Consider the following 17,740-nt stretch of genomic DNA (forward strand, 5'->3'; position numbering starts at 1 on the left):
CGTTTCAGTGTGAATCTGAATTAGCCCATGGAATTCCCTGTCTGGGCTTTAGTAGGAAGGCTGAAGGAGAAATTAATATAAATAGCAGAGATATCTTCCAAATAAGCATGAGAAATTTTGTGTGTGGTCTATGTCAGCTATTTTAAGTCACATGCCTAGTATTCCAATCAGAAGCTTTAAGAAATGGGTAAGCATGCATTGAATACGGTGTGCAAGCTATACATGATAGCATGTTGTTGGCATTGTGACTACGGCGATAAAACAGAGAAAAGGTATGGCTGTCTACAAATTAGGAGGCCATGGGGTCACATAGCCCTGTGCGGCCACTGAGCACCAGTACCCCTTGCCATGTAACGCAGCTTGCTGCCTTGACATACTGAGCCAGGCAGCAAATGAACCTGATCAGATACACCTTGGATGTCTGCTGCTTTGGGGGCTCCTGGGAGGTTGTGACCACCTGAGAAGGGCTTCTAATTACAATAATGAATTTAAAAGCATTAAGGAGCTTCTGAAGAAACTGACAGACATCGTTCATTCTACAGAGAAGCTATCTGTCTCAGAACACAGTTCAGACTTGCCAGGCCCCATGGCTGGCCTAGCCGTAGTGGATAGGCGGCCTCCAGGCTAGACGAGAGGATGGCTCAAGGTTAAGGTGTGCACATTAAGGATGTGCTCAAGGTTAAGGTGTGGGGTAGCCCTGGGCTTCTGTCATGCTCAATTCCCCATTCTTTTCATTCCTGTGGAATTCCTCCACCCTGTTGCAATGTTCTTGGTTTAACTGTATTTTCCAGCTCTGTCTTTGTCTTATCTGTACCTCCATTTCTTTCTTTTTCCCTTAGCACAGAATTTTCTGTACTACACCCAATGCAGGAAGCAAAGAAGATGAAGGACTGTTTCTTAAGGGCCTAATAACACCATAAGGAAAAAAATCCCATATATATATATTATAAATATCATAATATATATTTATATATATTATAATGTAACTATTATAATATATATATTTATATATAACTTATAATATATATTTATATATTATAATGTAACTATTATAATATATATATTTATATATAACTATTACATAAGGTAGAGCATTATTCTTAAGATTTTTTTTATTCAGGAAACAGTTTTAATTCTTTTTTTATTTTTTACCTATTACCAACCATTGTACTAGACACAGTTAAAATTCTATGAAAATGTAGAGAAGGGAGCAGTTATTTCTGTTTAGCCATTGGCAGCTAAGAGGGCGGTACTAAGGAGGCCAGGAGGGCAATGGCGGGGAAAAGAGAATATTCGTCAAACATGGACAGGTATATTTAATAACATGGAATTACTTTTATATTCAGTGAAATAGTAGATACAAAACTCTGATACCATAATGTCAACTGCATATAAATTTGTTGTCAGAGAAAAGGTATGGAGAGGAAGGATTAATGTTTACCATTCTTATCTGGGTGGTGGCATTTTCTGTTGATTTATCCATATTGATTTGAATTTCCCTAAAATTATGTTAGGCTGCTGTAAGAAACCCCTATTCCTTTATATGTAGTCCTATTTTGGCCAAGAAAAACTTTTGCTGATACTTTGGTCTTTCAGGAAAATGCCTTCTCTCCATTCCTTTATTTTCTGTTACTCGTGGACGTAGGTACCACCCTATCACGTATGCCGGCACACATGCGCACATCCTCTCCTCCCCTCCATTTTTCTTATCCTTTTACTCCTGCCCTTGTTTTTTCCTGATGTCCTCTCTTCTTTTCCTTTTCTCCTCTGTTTAGCTCAAATAGTTCTGGCAGCTTTAGTTTCTGTGAGTAGCAATGAGTACTTTGAGTAGTGCCTTAGCTCAAAATGTTTGCTGACTTCAAAGTGCTCAGCGGTGGTGAGAGCAAAATTTTGTGAGCAAGCTAAATGTTTAATGTCAGGTTCTTGGTTACATGAATTATTGTTCATGAGACTCATTTCACAGAGTCTTATAAGCCTCACTTTCACCAGGCCTTTGCTACAATCGTCACCTCCTCGATAGACTTTCCTTCAAACAACACACTGGTCCCTCACCCCACCCTAGTCTTCTTCAACGTAGTTACAGCCAGAGTCATTTACTCACCGTGCGTCTCCTGCTCTACAGGATAAGCTCCTTGAGGACAGACGTTTTGTCCTCACTGCTAGACATCTGTAGTGAGTGACGCATAGCAGGCCTTCAACAAATATTTTTCTTGACTGAATAATTACAGGCATGATAATTATATACACGTATATGTAATAACATGGAATTTCTTTTTATATTAAGTGAAATAGTAGACACAAAACTCTTATACCATGATCTCAACTGCATAAAAATATGTTGTCAGAGAAAAAGTATGGAAAAAAAAGATTAATGTTTACTGTGCTTATCTGGGTGCTGGCATTTTCTGTTGATTTATCTATATTGATCTGAATTTCCCTAATCTTTTACAATGAGCAAATACTTTTTAAAATGTAGACTGCTTTAAAAAATGGTTAAGGCTACTGGCTCAGTGCAAAGATTTTGTGGCTGAGAAAGCTCGAGGGGATGTGAGAGTGACAGAGAAATCAGTGTCGTGGTTCGGAAAATAACCCAGACTGAGCTGACTCATCACCCTAACCAACAGTTGACAATTCCTTTGATTGCTAGTGATATGTTTAAAGTGAATGTTTTGATGACATAAGTGAAAATGAAGACGTAGAATCAATAGGCTCAAGATTGTTTTTTAGGGTGTCAGGGCTGAAACATGAAAGAAAGTGAGGGTTTGGCAAAGCTCATATTTTTGTGGTGCCAAGCCACAAATGATCAAAAACTGCTTCAAGATGGGGATGAGACCTCAGGCAGAGGCTTCACATAGGCCACTCAGACAGCGTCCATGCTTTCCAGCCTGGGACAAGCTGAGGGAGAAGATACGTCCTCTGGCTGAGCTGAGCTGATGGAAGCTCTGTGGAGGAGGTGGTCTGCCCTCTCCAGCTTTTTCCATTTCTGCTACCAGTCACCTGTCCTACTCACAGACTCAGTTTTCTCCTTTTCTGAGGCTGTCTTCATTCAGAAAAGCATTTTCAAACTTATCAAGTAGGTACTTGGTGGGTCCTGCTTTCTAAACTTTGATCTCCATTATTTGAGTTAATATTTATGATGTGCCTACTATGTGCCAAGCACTGGACTGGACCCTGGGGATATAGATATCAATCAAACAGGAGAAATTTATGACAGAAGCACTCGTTGCTAGAAAGGGCTAGACAGCCCTGGAAACAACCTTAGCTATGATCCTGACTCCCTGCCTTGCTCCTGAGGGATGAGCTCACGAAGAATCTGGATTTACCACTCTCTGAACCCCTAGAGCCATCTAGAGCCACAACAGCCACTCTGCTAACTATTCATTCCAGTAGTAGTAGTAGTACTAGCAGTAGCAGTAATGATAATAATAATAGCTGCTATTTCTTGATCGTTTACCATGTGTTAGAAACACACCAAGATTTTTCTTTCATTGTTTTATTTGCTATCTATGATATACATAAGGTTTCGGTTTCCAGTATAGCCAGCCAAACTCCTATCAGATCTTATCCTTCATAGATAGCAACTGTAAACTGTGGATAAATATAAAAACAAAAATGAAAATATAACAATGAACTAAAGGTACTGAAAAATACAAAAATTACAAGTAGTTTCCGTAGGGAAATAAATAGTTTGGAAGAAGGTCGTAGCATGTGGCATTTTTTTTTTTTTTTCATTTTTACAGCTTTTAACCTGAGGATAGACCAGATATGTTTTGCAGAGTCAGTAAACCTATGATACAAAATCTACAATCTTTCCAGCTTAAAAAAATCAAATGACAGAATTCAGGATAACCACAGCCACTGAAAAATCAGAAAAAAATCCTGGAAAAGACATGGAGCTGACTTCTGTTTATAAACTCTTTCCAAGTCTTTGGCTTACCCCTGCATGTGTGGGGCAGACTGGAACACACACCTACTGCCAGTGTGAATGTTTTCAGTGGGTGAGTGTGACCAAGTGTGATGGTTAGTGTTACGTATCAACTTGCCTAACCTATAGTACGCAGTTATTTGAACAAACGCTAATGTACACGTTATGTGTGAAGGTATTTTGTAGATATGGTTAACATGTTCAATAGGCTCACTTCAAGTAAAGGATATTACCCTTGATGATATGGGTGGGCTTTATGCATCTAGCTGAAGATCTTAAGAGCAAAAACTGGTGTTTCCTGAAGAAGAATTTATTCTGTCTCAAGAGTGCAATATCAAATCCTGCCTGCGTTTCCAGCTTCCACTCTGCCCTACAGATTTCAGATTTGACAGTTCCACAATGTATGAGCCAATTCCTTAAATATTTTATTATAATATGTGTGTATCCTATGCATATATCTCCTATATATTCTATTGGTTATCTAAGTTCTCTGGATAACCCTGACTGAAAACAAAATTAATTGGCTGCTAAAACAAAAACACCAATACTCTTGCAGACTATCACAGAATGACTCTGCAATATAATAATCACAATGTCCAGGATAAAATTCAGAGTTACTTTATGTACGAAAAATTAGGAGATTGTGACCTAGTTGCAAGAGAAAAGATAATCAGCTGAGACTGACCCTGAAATTACTCCAGTGTTGGAATGAGAAAATAAGGATTTTAAAGCAATTATTTTAACTGGGCTCAATGAAGTAAAAAATAATATGCTGTGCTGAATAAAGAGACACAAAATCTCAACAAAGGAAGAAAAACTACCCAAAATAACCAAATGGATATAGTCTTGTGCCCACCAGCACTCTGCCCCTATATTAATACCACCATTGGTGTGAATGTGTGCATGGTCACTGGCAGGGGCCCACTGACCCCACAAGCTGTGCCCCAGTGCTGCAGTGAATGCCTGCATGGAGAATGGTACTCAGGCATCTGGTAGCATCCTGCCACAGCCAACAAGCACACACGCCACTGTGCTGCCACTGCTGCTGATGCAGGCAATGGAGAACAATAATGGATCCCACTGCCACTGCCCTGTGAAGTACTTTAACTGGCACCACCAATCAGAGTGTTATGACCGGTGGTCCAAGAGCACCTTGGCCCCTTCAGCACAGCAGGTTCCTAACACTGAAGAGCCAGAGAGCAAAGCTGAGCCAGAGAACATAAGTCCCTCAGAGTTAGAGCACACAGTCCAGGATTTGGGAGCTGAGGCTTGGCCCCATAAAATCCTTCAGAAATGAAACCAGTTGACTGAACCCACCTTATACACAATCAAACCTCCAAGGTCATCAAATAGGATAAAAGAAAAAAAGGAACGTCCAAAGGACAGCAACTTCAAAGAATGAAGGAATGAAGATGAGAAAGAACCAGCGCAAGAACTCTGACAACTCAAAAAGCCAGAGTGTCTTCTTTCCCCCAAATGACCAAACACTAGTTTTCTAGCAAGGGTTCTTAACCAGGTTGAGATTCCTGAAATGACAGAATTAGAATTCAGAATATGGGTAGAAACAAAGATCATCAAGATTCAGGAGAACACTGAAACCCAATCTAAAGGAGCTAAGAATCACAATCAAAGGATACAGGAGCTGACAGACAAAATAGCCAGTATAGAAAAGAACATAACCGATTTGATACAGCTGAAAAACACCCTACAGGTATTTTGTAATGCAATCACAAGTATCAGCAGCACAATAGACCAAGCTGAGAAAAAAAGTCTCAGAGCTTGAAGACTGGCTACCTGAAATAAGATAGACAAGAATAAAGGAAAACAAATTAAAAGGAATGAACAGAAGCTCCAAGAAATATGGGATTATATAAAGAGACCAAATCTATGCCTCCTTGGCATCCCTGAAAGAGATGGAGAAAATGGAACCAACTTGAAAAACTTATTTCAGAATATCATCAATGAGAAATTCCTCAACCTAGATACAGAGGCCAACATTCAAATTCAGGAAATGCAGAGAACTCCCACAAAATACTTCACAAGAAGATCATCCCAAGACACATAATCATCAGATTCTCCAAGGTCAAAATGAAAGAAAGAATGCTAAAGGTCACTAGAGAGAAAGGAAAGGTCACTTACAAAGGGAAGCCTATCAGACTAACAGCAGACATCTCAGCAGAATCCCTATAAGCCAGAAGAGATTGGGGGCCTATATTCAACATTCTAATTTATTTTTATTTTGTTTATTTATTTATTTTGAGACAGAATCTAACTCTGGTCACCCAGGCTGGAGTGTAGTGGCACAATTTTGGTTCACTGCAACCTTCACTTCCCAGGCTAAAGTGACTTTCGTGCCTCAATCTCCTGAATAGCTAGGGTTATAGGCACGTGCCACCACACCTGGCTAATTTTTATAGAGACAGGGTTTCACTATGTTGCTCAGGCTGGTCTTGAACTCCTGGTCATAACTGATCATCTGCCTAAGCCTCCCAAAATGCTGGAAATACAGGCATAAGCCACTGCACCTAGGCTTCAACATTCTTAAAGAAAAGAAATTCCAACCCAGAATTTCATATCTGACTAAACTAAGCTTCATAAGTGAGGGAAAAATAAGAGCCTTTTCAGATAAGCAAATACTGAGGGAATTCATTACCATCAGACCTGCCTTACAAGAGATCCTGAAACAAGCAGTAAAAACGGAAAGACCATTACTAAAAACGGAAAGTCACTACAAAAACACACTTAAGTACACAGACCAGTGACACTATAAAGCAACTACCTAAATAAGTCTGCATAATAACCAGCTAACAACACAATGGCAGGATCAAATCCACCTTGAAAGTAAGTAGGCTAAACGTCCCAATTAAAAGGCACAGAGTAGCAAACTGGATAAAGAAGCAAGAGCCAATGGTATGCTGTCTTCAAGAAACTGATCTCACATGACACCTATGGGCTCAAAAATGACAACCATGGACTCAAAATAAAGGGGTAGAGAAAAATCTACCAAGCAAATGGAAAACAGAAAAAATCAGGGGTTGCAATTCTAATTTCAGACAAAATAGACTTTAAATTGACAAAGATTAAAAAAAATTTTTAAAGGGCAGTACATAATGTAAAGGATTCAATTCAACATGAAGACAGAACTATTCTAAATATACATGCACCCAACAGAGAAGCACCCAAGTTCATAAAGCAAGTTCCTAAAGACTTTCAAAGAGACTTAGACTCGCACACAATAATAGTGGGAGACTTCAACACCCCTGCTGACAGTATTAGACAGATCACTGAGGCAGAAAATTAACAAAAATATTCAGGATCTGAACTCAATACTAGACCAAATGGAACTGATACATATCTACAGAGCTCATTACCCCCCAAACAACTGACTATACATTCTTTGGATTGCCACATGCCAAATACTCTCTAAAACTGACCTCACAATTAGATATAAAATAACCCTTAGCAAATGCAAAAGAACTGACATTATACCAACCACTCTTGGACTGCAGTGAGATGGAAACAGAATTCAAGACTAAGAAAATTGCTCAAAACCATACGATTACATAAAAATTAAACAAATTGCTCCTCAATGACTTTTGGGTAAATAATGAAACAAAGACAGCAATCAAGAAGTTTTTTGAAATGAATAAGAAAAAAGACACAACATGCCAGAATCTCTGTGATGCAGCTAAGGCAGTGTAAAGAGGGAAATTTATAGCACGAAATGCCCACATCAAAAAGAAAAATCTCAAATTAACAACTTCATATCACAACTAGAAGAAGTAGAGAAGCAAGTGCAAACCAACCCCAAAGCTAGTGAAAAACAAAAAAATCACCAAAATCAGAGGTGAACTGAAGGAGACTGAGACACACACAAGAAATTCAAAATATCAATGAATCCAGGAGTTTGTCTTTGGAAATATTAATGAGATATATAAAGTTGGATAGACTAATAAGGAAGAGAAGAGAGAAGATTCAAATACACACAATTAAAAATGACAAAGCGTATATTACTGTAGTGGGGAGGTCCCGTAAGTGCGGAAGCAGGAGCCAGAAGCCTCAGCCTATTTCCATATAAATAATGAAGAAGAAAGTAACTAGAAATACAACCGTAGTAGTTATTAGTTATTCACAGGTGATCTTAATTATTCATAAGTGATCTTAATTCTTTTAGTAATGCCTCTCAGGTTGAAAGTGTGAACCTGGGGTGACACTGTGAAATGAATGGCCCTAAGGCAAGGTGCTTTAAGCCCTCTGTCACACCTGAGCAAGGGCTGCAGGAGGGCGCCTGGGCTGTGCAGCAGTGCCAGCACTGGGAAAGCGCCCGCTGTTTAGCCAGCTAAGGAAGGAGGTGTCCAAGATGACTGAGATGTCTCCCTCCCCAGAGGAGTTAGAAGAAAACTCTGCTCCTCCAGGCTCTTTCGGTAGGCCTGACGCTGTGAGGTAGGCCCGCAGACATCTGGGAGCTTAAATGTCTCTATGTGTTGATGTGCTTCAGTGGTCACATTTCATGTCCACTCTCATGTTCCTCTTCTGCACCTGTTTCCTTTTTTCTTAGAAGAGATAATCAGTAAAAGTAATATAAATCTTAATGTCTTTGTTCTTTCTTAACAAGTACGGAAAAGTGCTGATGCATTATGCTCCTTATCTCATCTACTAGAAATTCCTGAGCCCCTACCTGTATGACACGTGATGTACTTCACCCTATCACTGCCATGCCCTATCTACCCTGCCCCCAGTCGCTGACCACCAAGGCCATAGCCTACCTACCCTGCCCCCAGATTTGAAACTCAATAAAAGTCAGAGTGTCCAGGCATTAGGGGCCACTGCCAGACTCCATGCTTTGGTTGGCAGTGAACCCCCAGGCCCAAACTCTCTTTTCTCTATCTCTGTGTCTTTTATTTCTACAATTTCTCATCTCTGCACCAGCAGAGAGGGGCTCACAGGAGTAGGGCTGGACCCTACATATTACCACTGACCCCACAGAAATACAAAAACCATCAGAGACTATTATGAATATCAACATAGGCTCAAAGTAGAAAATCTAGAAGAAACAGATAAATTCCAGAACATATACACCCTCCAAAGACTGAAACAGGAAGAAACTGAATCCCTAAACATACCAATAACGAGTTCCAAAACTGAATCAGTAATTTTTAAGAAAAGCCAGAAAAAGTCCAGGACCAGAAGGATTCACAGCTGAATTCTACCAGATGTATAAAGAAGAGCTGGTACCATTCCTACTTAAACTATTCCAAAAAACTGAGGAGGTGGAACTCCTGTCCAACTCATTCTATGAGGCCAGCACCATCCCAATACCAATACCTGGCAAAGACTCAGCAACAATACAACTTCAGGCCAATATACTTGATGAATATTAATGCAAAAATCTTCAACAAAATACTAGCAAACTTACTAGCAAACTTACAGCAGTCCATCAAAAAGCCAATCCATAATGATCAAGTAGATTTTATCATTGGGATGCAAGGTTGGTTAAACCTACACAAATCAATAAATGTGATTCATCACATATAGAGAGCTAAAGACAAAAATTACATGATAATTTCAATAGATACAGAAAAGGCTTTCAATAAAATTCAACATCCCTTCATGTTAAAAACTCTCAACAAACTAGGTATTGAAAGAACAGACTTCAAGCTAATACAAGCCATCTATGACAAACCCACGGCCAACATCATACTAAATGGGCAAAAGCTGGAAACATTCCCTTTGAACACTGGCACATGACAAGGATGTCCTCTTTCTTCACTCCTATTTAACATAGTATTGGAAGTCCTGGCCAGAGCAATTAGGCAAGAGAAAGAAATAAAGGCATCCAAACAGGAAGAGAGGAAGTCAAACTATCCCTGTTTACAGACATGATCCTTTATCTAGAAAACCGCAGTCTTGGCCCCAAAGCTCCTTAAGCTGATAAACAATTTCAACAATGTTTCAGGATAAAAATCAATGTATAAAAATTACTAGCATTTCTATATACAAACAACAGTCAAGACAACAGCCAAATCAGGAATGTAATCCCTTTCACAATTGTCATAAAAAAGTAAAATACCTAGGAATACAACTAACCAGGGAGGTGAAAGATCTCTACAATGAGATTTACAAAACACTGCTGAAAAAGATATCCAAAATGACACAAACAAATGGAAAAACATTCCATGCTCATAAATAGGAAGAAAGAGTATCATTAAAATGGACACACTGCCCAAAGCAATATACAGATTCAATGCAATTTCTACCAAAGACATTCTTCACAGAGCTAGGAAAAAAACCATTCTAGTTTCATATAGAGGCAAAGAAAGAGTTCAAATGGCCAAGGCAATCCCAAGTAAAAAGAGGAGGAAAAAAAAAAAAAAAAGCAAAGCAGGAGGCATCATGCTACCTGACTTTGTACTACAGGGCTACAGAACAGCATTGTACTGGTACAAAAACAGACATAAAGACCAATGGAACAGAATAGAGAGCTTAGACATAAGGCTACACACCTACAACCATCTGATCTTCTATGAAGCTGACAAAATCAATGTGGAAAGGACTCCCTAATCAATAAATAGTGCTGGGATAACTGGCTAGCCATATGCACAAGATTGAAACTGGAACCCTACCTTATGCCATATAGAAAAATAAACTCACGATGGATTAAGGATGTAAAACAAAAAACTACAAAAACCATGGAAGACACTATGTGTGATATCATTTTTGACACAGGACCTGGCAAACGTTTCATGACAAAGATGCTAAAAGCAGTTCCAACAAAAGCAAAAATTGACAAATCATATCTCATTAAAGAAATCCAAATTTACAAGAAAAAACCAACCCCATTAAAAAGTGGGCAAAGGACATGAACAGACACTTTTCCTCGCTTAAAAGAAGACATACATATGGCCAAGAAGCATATTAAAAAAGCTCAACATCACTGACCATTAGAGAAATGCAAATAAAAACCATAATGAGACACCATCTCACATCTTTTTAATTATAGCCCTTCTGACTGTGAGATGGTGACTATTTAACATTTGTTATTTTTATTAAAGTTTTAAATAACATATTTTATTATTTTTATTAAATTTTTATTGTTTATTATTTTTAATAATAGCCATCTCACAGACTTAATGGCTGTTATTAAAAAGTCAAAAATTAACAGATGCTACTGAGGTTGCAGAGAAAAAGAAATGCTTACATGTTATTGATGGTACTGTAGATTAGTTCAACCGTTATGGAAAGCAGTGTGGTGATTCCTCAAAAAGCTGAAAACAATCTTATTACTGGGTATATACCCAGAGGAACATAAAGCATTCTATCATTAAAACACATGGAAGCATATGTTCATTGCAGCACTATTCACAATAGCAAAGAGATGGAATCAACCTAAATGCCTATCAATGGCAGACTGGATAAAGAAAATGTGGTACATATACACCACAGAATACTATGCAGTCATAAAAAAGAACAGATAAGTCCTTTGCAGGGATATGGATGGAGCTGGAGGCCATTATCCTTAGCTAACCAACACATGAACAGAAAACCAAACACAGTAACTAAGTGGGAGCTAAAGGATGAGAACACATGGATATAAAGAGGGGAAAAGACACTGGGGACTCCCTGAGAGTAGAGGGTAGGAGGAGGGAGAGGAGTAGAAAAAATAACTGTGGAATACTAAGAGTAGCCCCTGAGTGATGAAATAATCTATATGACAAACCTGTGACATGAGTTTACCTATATAACAAACCCACACAGGTACCCCTGAACCTAAAAGTTTATTTAAAAAGTGATGTGAAATTTGATAGTGGTAATGGTTGCACAACTCAGTGAATATGCTAAAAAACTATTGAATTTTGTGCTTATAAAGGGTGAATCTTAATGGTCTGTGAATTATATTTCAGTACAACTGTAATTTAAAAAAAATCATCAACTATCTCAAAAAAATAAAAATAAAGTACAGAAAATATACGAAATAAATAATATGGACCTATAGGATGTGTCTGCAAAAAATAACACAGAAAATCCTGTAAAAATAAAAAGAAACAAAATGAAAATGATCAAATTGAAGAGCATAATATGTGAAATAATTATACACTGGATGTGCTTAACTGCAGAATGAAGATAACGAGGAAACCATCCGTAGACATTATGCAAATTAAAGAGGAGAGAGTAAAAAAATTATTGAAGAAGTGAGAGGAGACTCAAAGAACTATGGGAAAATAACAAAAGTTCTCCTGGACGTTCAGAAGAAGGTGAAAGAAATGAGGAAGAAAAATTATTGAAAGGCTTAGTGGCTAAAATTTCCCAAACTTTGGAGAAGACATAAATTTACAAATTCAAGAATTCAGAGAACTCCAAGCAAGATAGATAGAAAGAAATTCACACCTAGGGAAATCATAGTCAAATTACTAAAAACCAGAAATAAAGAGAAACCTTTAGCACACTCAGGAAGGAATGACACGTTACATAAATGGCAATAATAACTCATAATCTTGCTGATTTCTTATCAGTAAAAGAGTGGTGCAAGTATCTTTAAAGTGCTAAAAACACCCAGAATAAAAATATCCAATGACATTTTCATTCAAGATTAAAAGTGAAAATAAAGATATCTTACAACAAAATAGGCCAGGCACAGTGGCTCATGTCTGTAATCCCAGCACTTTGGCAGGCCAAGGCAGGAGGACTGCTTGAACCCAGAACTTTGAGGTTGCAGTAAGCTAGGATTGCACCACTGCATTCCAGCCTGGGTGACAGAGTGCACACCCATCTCAAATAAAAGAACTCCCATAACAATTGCACAAAAAAGATAAAATAAAACCAACAGAATTTATTGTCAGTAAATCTGCATGACATGAAATAATAAGTGTTTCAGGTTCAGGAAAAATGATACCAGATAGAAACATCTGTCCTTAGGAAGGAAGAAAAGGCACTGGAAATTGTAAGTATCTGGCTAAACATAACATAGTTGATTTTCTGAATTTATTTAAAATAAAGCAAAAATTGTAGCATCACCTCAGGACTGTGATATTTTCAGTTATTATAACATGGCAACTATAACATAGGGTAAGGGGTGATAAAAGTATATGGGGTTGCAAGGTTTCTACATTTTATGATGTGTTACGCTTTTAACTCTAGAGAGAAAAGTTAAGGATGTATGTTGTAATTCCCAGAGCAATCACTAAAAGAAATAAAGAAAAAGAAAATAATGCAAAGAGAAATAACCGAAAAACCAAAAGATAAAATAAATAGAATTCTAAAAATTATTTTAAAAACTAGGCAGTAAAGAAAAAAGGAAGAAGTAAAAACAGAAGAGACAAACAGAAAACAAGCTAAACCAGCAGACCTAAATTCAACCATGACAATGGTTACAATAAATGTGAATGGACAAAATATTTCAATTAAAACCCAGAAATTAATATAATTGATGTTTTTTAAAAAGCAAGAAGCAAAGCAAAGATATCTTGTCTAAAAGAAATGTTTGAAAGTAAGTGGGTGGAAAAAGATAAGCATGCAAACAGTAAACATAAACAGCTGGACTTGCTGATTTTGTAGCAAACAGACTACTACTTTTTCCAATTATCGATTGTATTGTTTCCCACCTCCAAATCCATCCACCTTTGGCCTGCTTTGTGGTACTGCAGGTGCCACCTTTTTTAAGTTTAGTCAGTAGAGGGCGCTGCAGGGACACGGTAGGAAGAAAGACCTTTTGTTTCTGGTTTGGTGTGCTTTTCTTTCTCCTAGGCATGAGTGGCCAGCAGTGTGTGTGCAGGACATCTAGTGGTGCTCATTTTCTATTGACTGTTGGTGGCATCTTTATAAGCAGCTTTCTAGACAGTTTGCACTAGTTGACATTCCAATGAATTGACAAAATTAGAGAAACAAATAGCTCATGTCAGTAGTAACTAGAGACTTTAACATCCTTCTCTCAGAAGTTAGAAAAAATAAAAGACATAAGTGTTCTGAACAGAACTATCCAACACCTGAACCTAACTGATATGCTTAGGACACTACTCTCTAACTACAACACACTCATTTTTTTTCCAAGTACATTTGTTCACCAAGTGATGTTTTGAGCTACAAATTAAATTTAAGAAATTTAAAAAAACTAAGTTAAAAAGGATTAAATTTATATAAAGTATGTTCTCTGATCTCAATAGAATTAAATTGAAGTCAATAATAATAAAATACCTTGAAATATCATGATATTTGATAATAAATATACTTCTAAATAATAAATGGATACAAGAAATGAGGAAAATTAGAAAACATTTTGATCTAAATTCTAATGAAAACACAACATATCAAAATTTGTAAGATAGAATGAATGAAAGCAATGTTTAGAGAGAGTTATTGCTCTGACCAGTGACCCCTGATAGTACCTTAAGAAGCTACCAAAAGAACAGCAAAGTAAATGCAAACTTTATAGAAAAAAGAAAAATAAATTTAGAGATAAAGCAAATGGAAAATGGCAAATAATTTAAAAAATTAACAAATATTGGTTTTTTGAAGACTCAGAAACTTAGTAAAACTCTAGCTAGGATGATCAAGGAAAAGGGTGAGAAAACATAAATCATCAATATCAAGCATAAAAAAGGAATTATTATTTTCAATCCTATAGACACTTAAATGATATTAAAAGAATATCAGTAATAACTTATATCACTTATTCAACAACTTAAAAATTCAGCAAATTATTTGAAAAATACTGTTTACCAAAACTGACATAAGAAAAAACAGAAAATCTGAATAGCCCTATATCTAATAAGAAGTTAAATCATTATTAAATCCTCCCATAAAGAAAACTTCAGGTCTAGAATGTTTTACTAGTTCTATCAGACAACAAAAAAAGAAATAAAATTCTATCAGACATTCAAGAGAGAAATGAAACCAATCTTACATAAATAATTTCAGAAAATAGAGAAGAAAAACATCCCAACTAGTTTTATGAAGCCAGCATAACCATAATGCCAAAATCTGACAAAACATTAAAAGTAAATAAGGCTAATCCCTTATGAACATACATGCAAAAACACCTAACAAGATGAGCAAATTCAATCAATAATAGAAAAAAAGAATAATATATCATCATCAGGTAAGTTTTAATCCCACTATGCTAAAGTGAATTAATGTTACTTGCTGTATTAATATATAAGAAAAATCAGATAATCACTTCAACAGATGCAGAAAAAGAACTTTACAGAATTTAAAATCCATTCATGTTAAAAAAAAGTCTCAAGAAATGAAAAATAGATGAAAATTTCTATAAGCTAATAAAGGACTCCACCAGAAACCCTGTAGCAATGATTATACGTAATGGTGAAATACTGAATACTTTGCCTAGGTTGAAAATACTGAAAACTTTTTCTAGTTTGTCTTTCCTAGATTGGAAATAAGGAAAGGATCCAACGAACAAAAATACTGGAAAGTTAATAAAGTGGATGAAGTAAAACTGTTTCTATCTGTAGCTAATATAATCATTTACATAGGAAATCCAGAGGAAACTGCAATACATATATTAGACCTAATAAGTAAATTTAGTAAAATAGTAGGGTACAATGTTAACATGTAAAAATCACTAATAATTTATAGCAGTAAATATGTACATAGTTTCATTTACATGTTATAAAACATAAAATATTTTGGAATAAATTTAACAAAGATGGACAGAACCTTTACACTGACAGCTATAAAATGTTACTGAGAGAAACTAAAATAGATCTGAATAAATGGAAGCATATACCATGTTGAATTTCTGCAGGTATGAAGTAGGAAGTTTATAAAGTTTCAGGAACTTTATAATCTGGGCCCTGACTATCTTTGCATCATCATCTCCTGTGACCCCACACCTACTGTATACTTCAGGTATGCCAAACTACATACAACTGTCCCTAAGTCTTATTATATTTCTTTTTGTTTTTCATTTTTTATTTTAGGTTCAGAGGTACATGTGTACGTTTGTTATAGAGGTACATTTTGTGTCATGCGGGTTTTGTGTACAGATTATTTCATCACTGTGGTAATCAGCATGGTACCCGATAGGCAGTTTTTGATCCCCCCACTTCCTCTGAACCTCCAACTTAAATAGGCCTCAGTGTCTGTTTTCTCCTTTTTGTGTCCATATATACTCAATATTTAGCTCCCATTTTATATAGGAGAACATGTTTGGTTTTCTGTTCATATGTTAGTTTGCTTAGGATAATAGCCTCCAGCTCCATCCATGTTGCGACAAAGGACATTATGTAGTTCTTTTTTATGGCTGTATAGTATTCCATAATGTCTATGTACCACATTTTCTTTATCCATTCTACCATTGATGGTAATTTCATGTCTTTGCTACTGTGAATAGTGTTGTGATGCACACACGTGCATGTCTTTATGGCAGAATGATTTACATTCTTTTGTTATTCACCCAATAAAGGGATTGCTGGGTTAAATGGTAATCCAGTTTTAAGTTCTTTGAGAAATCACTACGCTGCTTTCCACAATGACTGAACTAATTTACACTCCCACCAGCAGTGTATAAGTGTTCTTTTTGCTCCACAACCTTGCCAGCATCTGCTATTTTTTGATATTTTAATAATAGCCATTCCAAGTGGTGTGAGATGGTATCTTGTGACAGTTTTTATCTTTATTTCTCTAATGATCAGTGATGTTGAGCCTATTTTCATACGCTTGTTGACTGCATGTATGTCTTCTTTTAAAAAGAGCCTGTTCGTGTCCTCTGCCCACTTTTTAATGAGGTTGTTTGTTGTTGACTTGTAAATTTGTTTAAATTTTTCATAGTTGCTGGACATTAGATATTTGTCAGATGTATAGTTTACAAATATGCTCTGCCATTCTTTAGGTTGTTCACTCTCCTGATAGCTCCTCTTGCTGTTCGGAAACTGTTTAGTTTAATTAGGTTCTGTTTGTCAATTTTTGTTTTTTGTTGGAATTGCTTTTGGCATCTACATCATGAAATGTTTGCCAGGTTCTATGCCCAGAACGGTATTTCCTTGTCTATCTTCCAGGGTTTGTATAATTTTAGGTTTTACATTTAAGTCTATAATCTATCTTGATTGATTTTTGTATGAGGTAAAAGGAGAGAGTTCAGTTTCAGTCTTGTGCATATGGCTAGCCAGTTACCCCAGCATTATTTATTGAATAGGGAGTCCTTTCCCCACTGCTTCTTTTTTGCTGATTTTGTCAAACATCAGATGGTTGTAGGTGTGTGGCATTATTTCTGAGCTTTCTATTCTGATTCATTGGTCAATGTGTTTTTGTATCTGTACCATGCTGTTTTATCTACTTTTGCCTTGTAGTATAGTTTGAGGCTGAGTAATGTGATGCCTCCAGCTTTGTTCTTTTGGCTTGATATTGCCTTGGTTTTTCGAGACTTTTTTTTGGTTCCACTTAAATTTAAAAATAGTTTTTTCTAATTCTATGAGCATATCACTGGTAGTTTTAAAAGAATAGCATTGAATTTGTAAATTGTTTTGGGCAGTATGGCTATTTTAATATTGATTCTTCTTATCCATGAACATGAAATGTTTTCCCATTTGTCTGTGTCATCTCTAATTTTTTTGTGCAGTGTTTTGTAATTCTGGTGGTTGAGGTTTATAATCTCCCTGGTTAGCTATATTCTCAGGTATTTTATTCTTTTTGTGGCAATTGTGAGTGGGATTGCATTCTTAATTTGGCTCTCAGCTTGGATGTTGTTGGTATATGGAAATGCTACTCATTTTTGTAAATTAATTTTGCATTCTAAAAATGCTGAAGTTGTTTCTCAGTTGAAAAAGCTTTTGGGCTGAGACTATGGAGTTTTCTAGATATAGA

At 36.5% G+C, this 17,740-nt stretch overlaps 1 protein-coding gene across 1 annotated transcript in view; it reads right to left on the reverse strand.

Moving 5' to 3' along the window:
• TENM4 (teneurin transmembrane protein 4) overlaps window positions 1-17,740 on the reverse strand; it is a 1,737,111-nt gene that overhangs the window by 1,081,509 nt on the left and 637,862 nt on the right.

The sequence above is a fragment of the Aotus nancymaae genome, unplaced genomic scaffold (assembly GCF_030222135.1).
Source record: "Aotus nancymaae isolate 86718 unplaced genomic scaffold, 86718_ANA_hifiasm-v0.15.2.pri h1tg000059l, whole genome shotgun sequence".
Taxonomy (NCBI): domain Eukaryota; kingdom Metazoa; phylum Chordata; class Mammalia; order Primates; family Aotidae; genus Aotus; species Aotus nancymaae.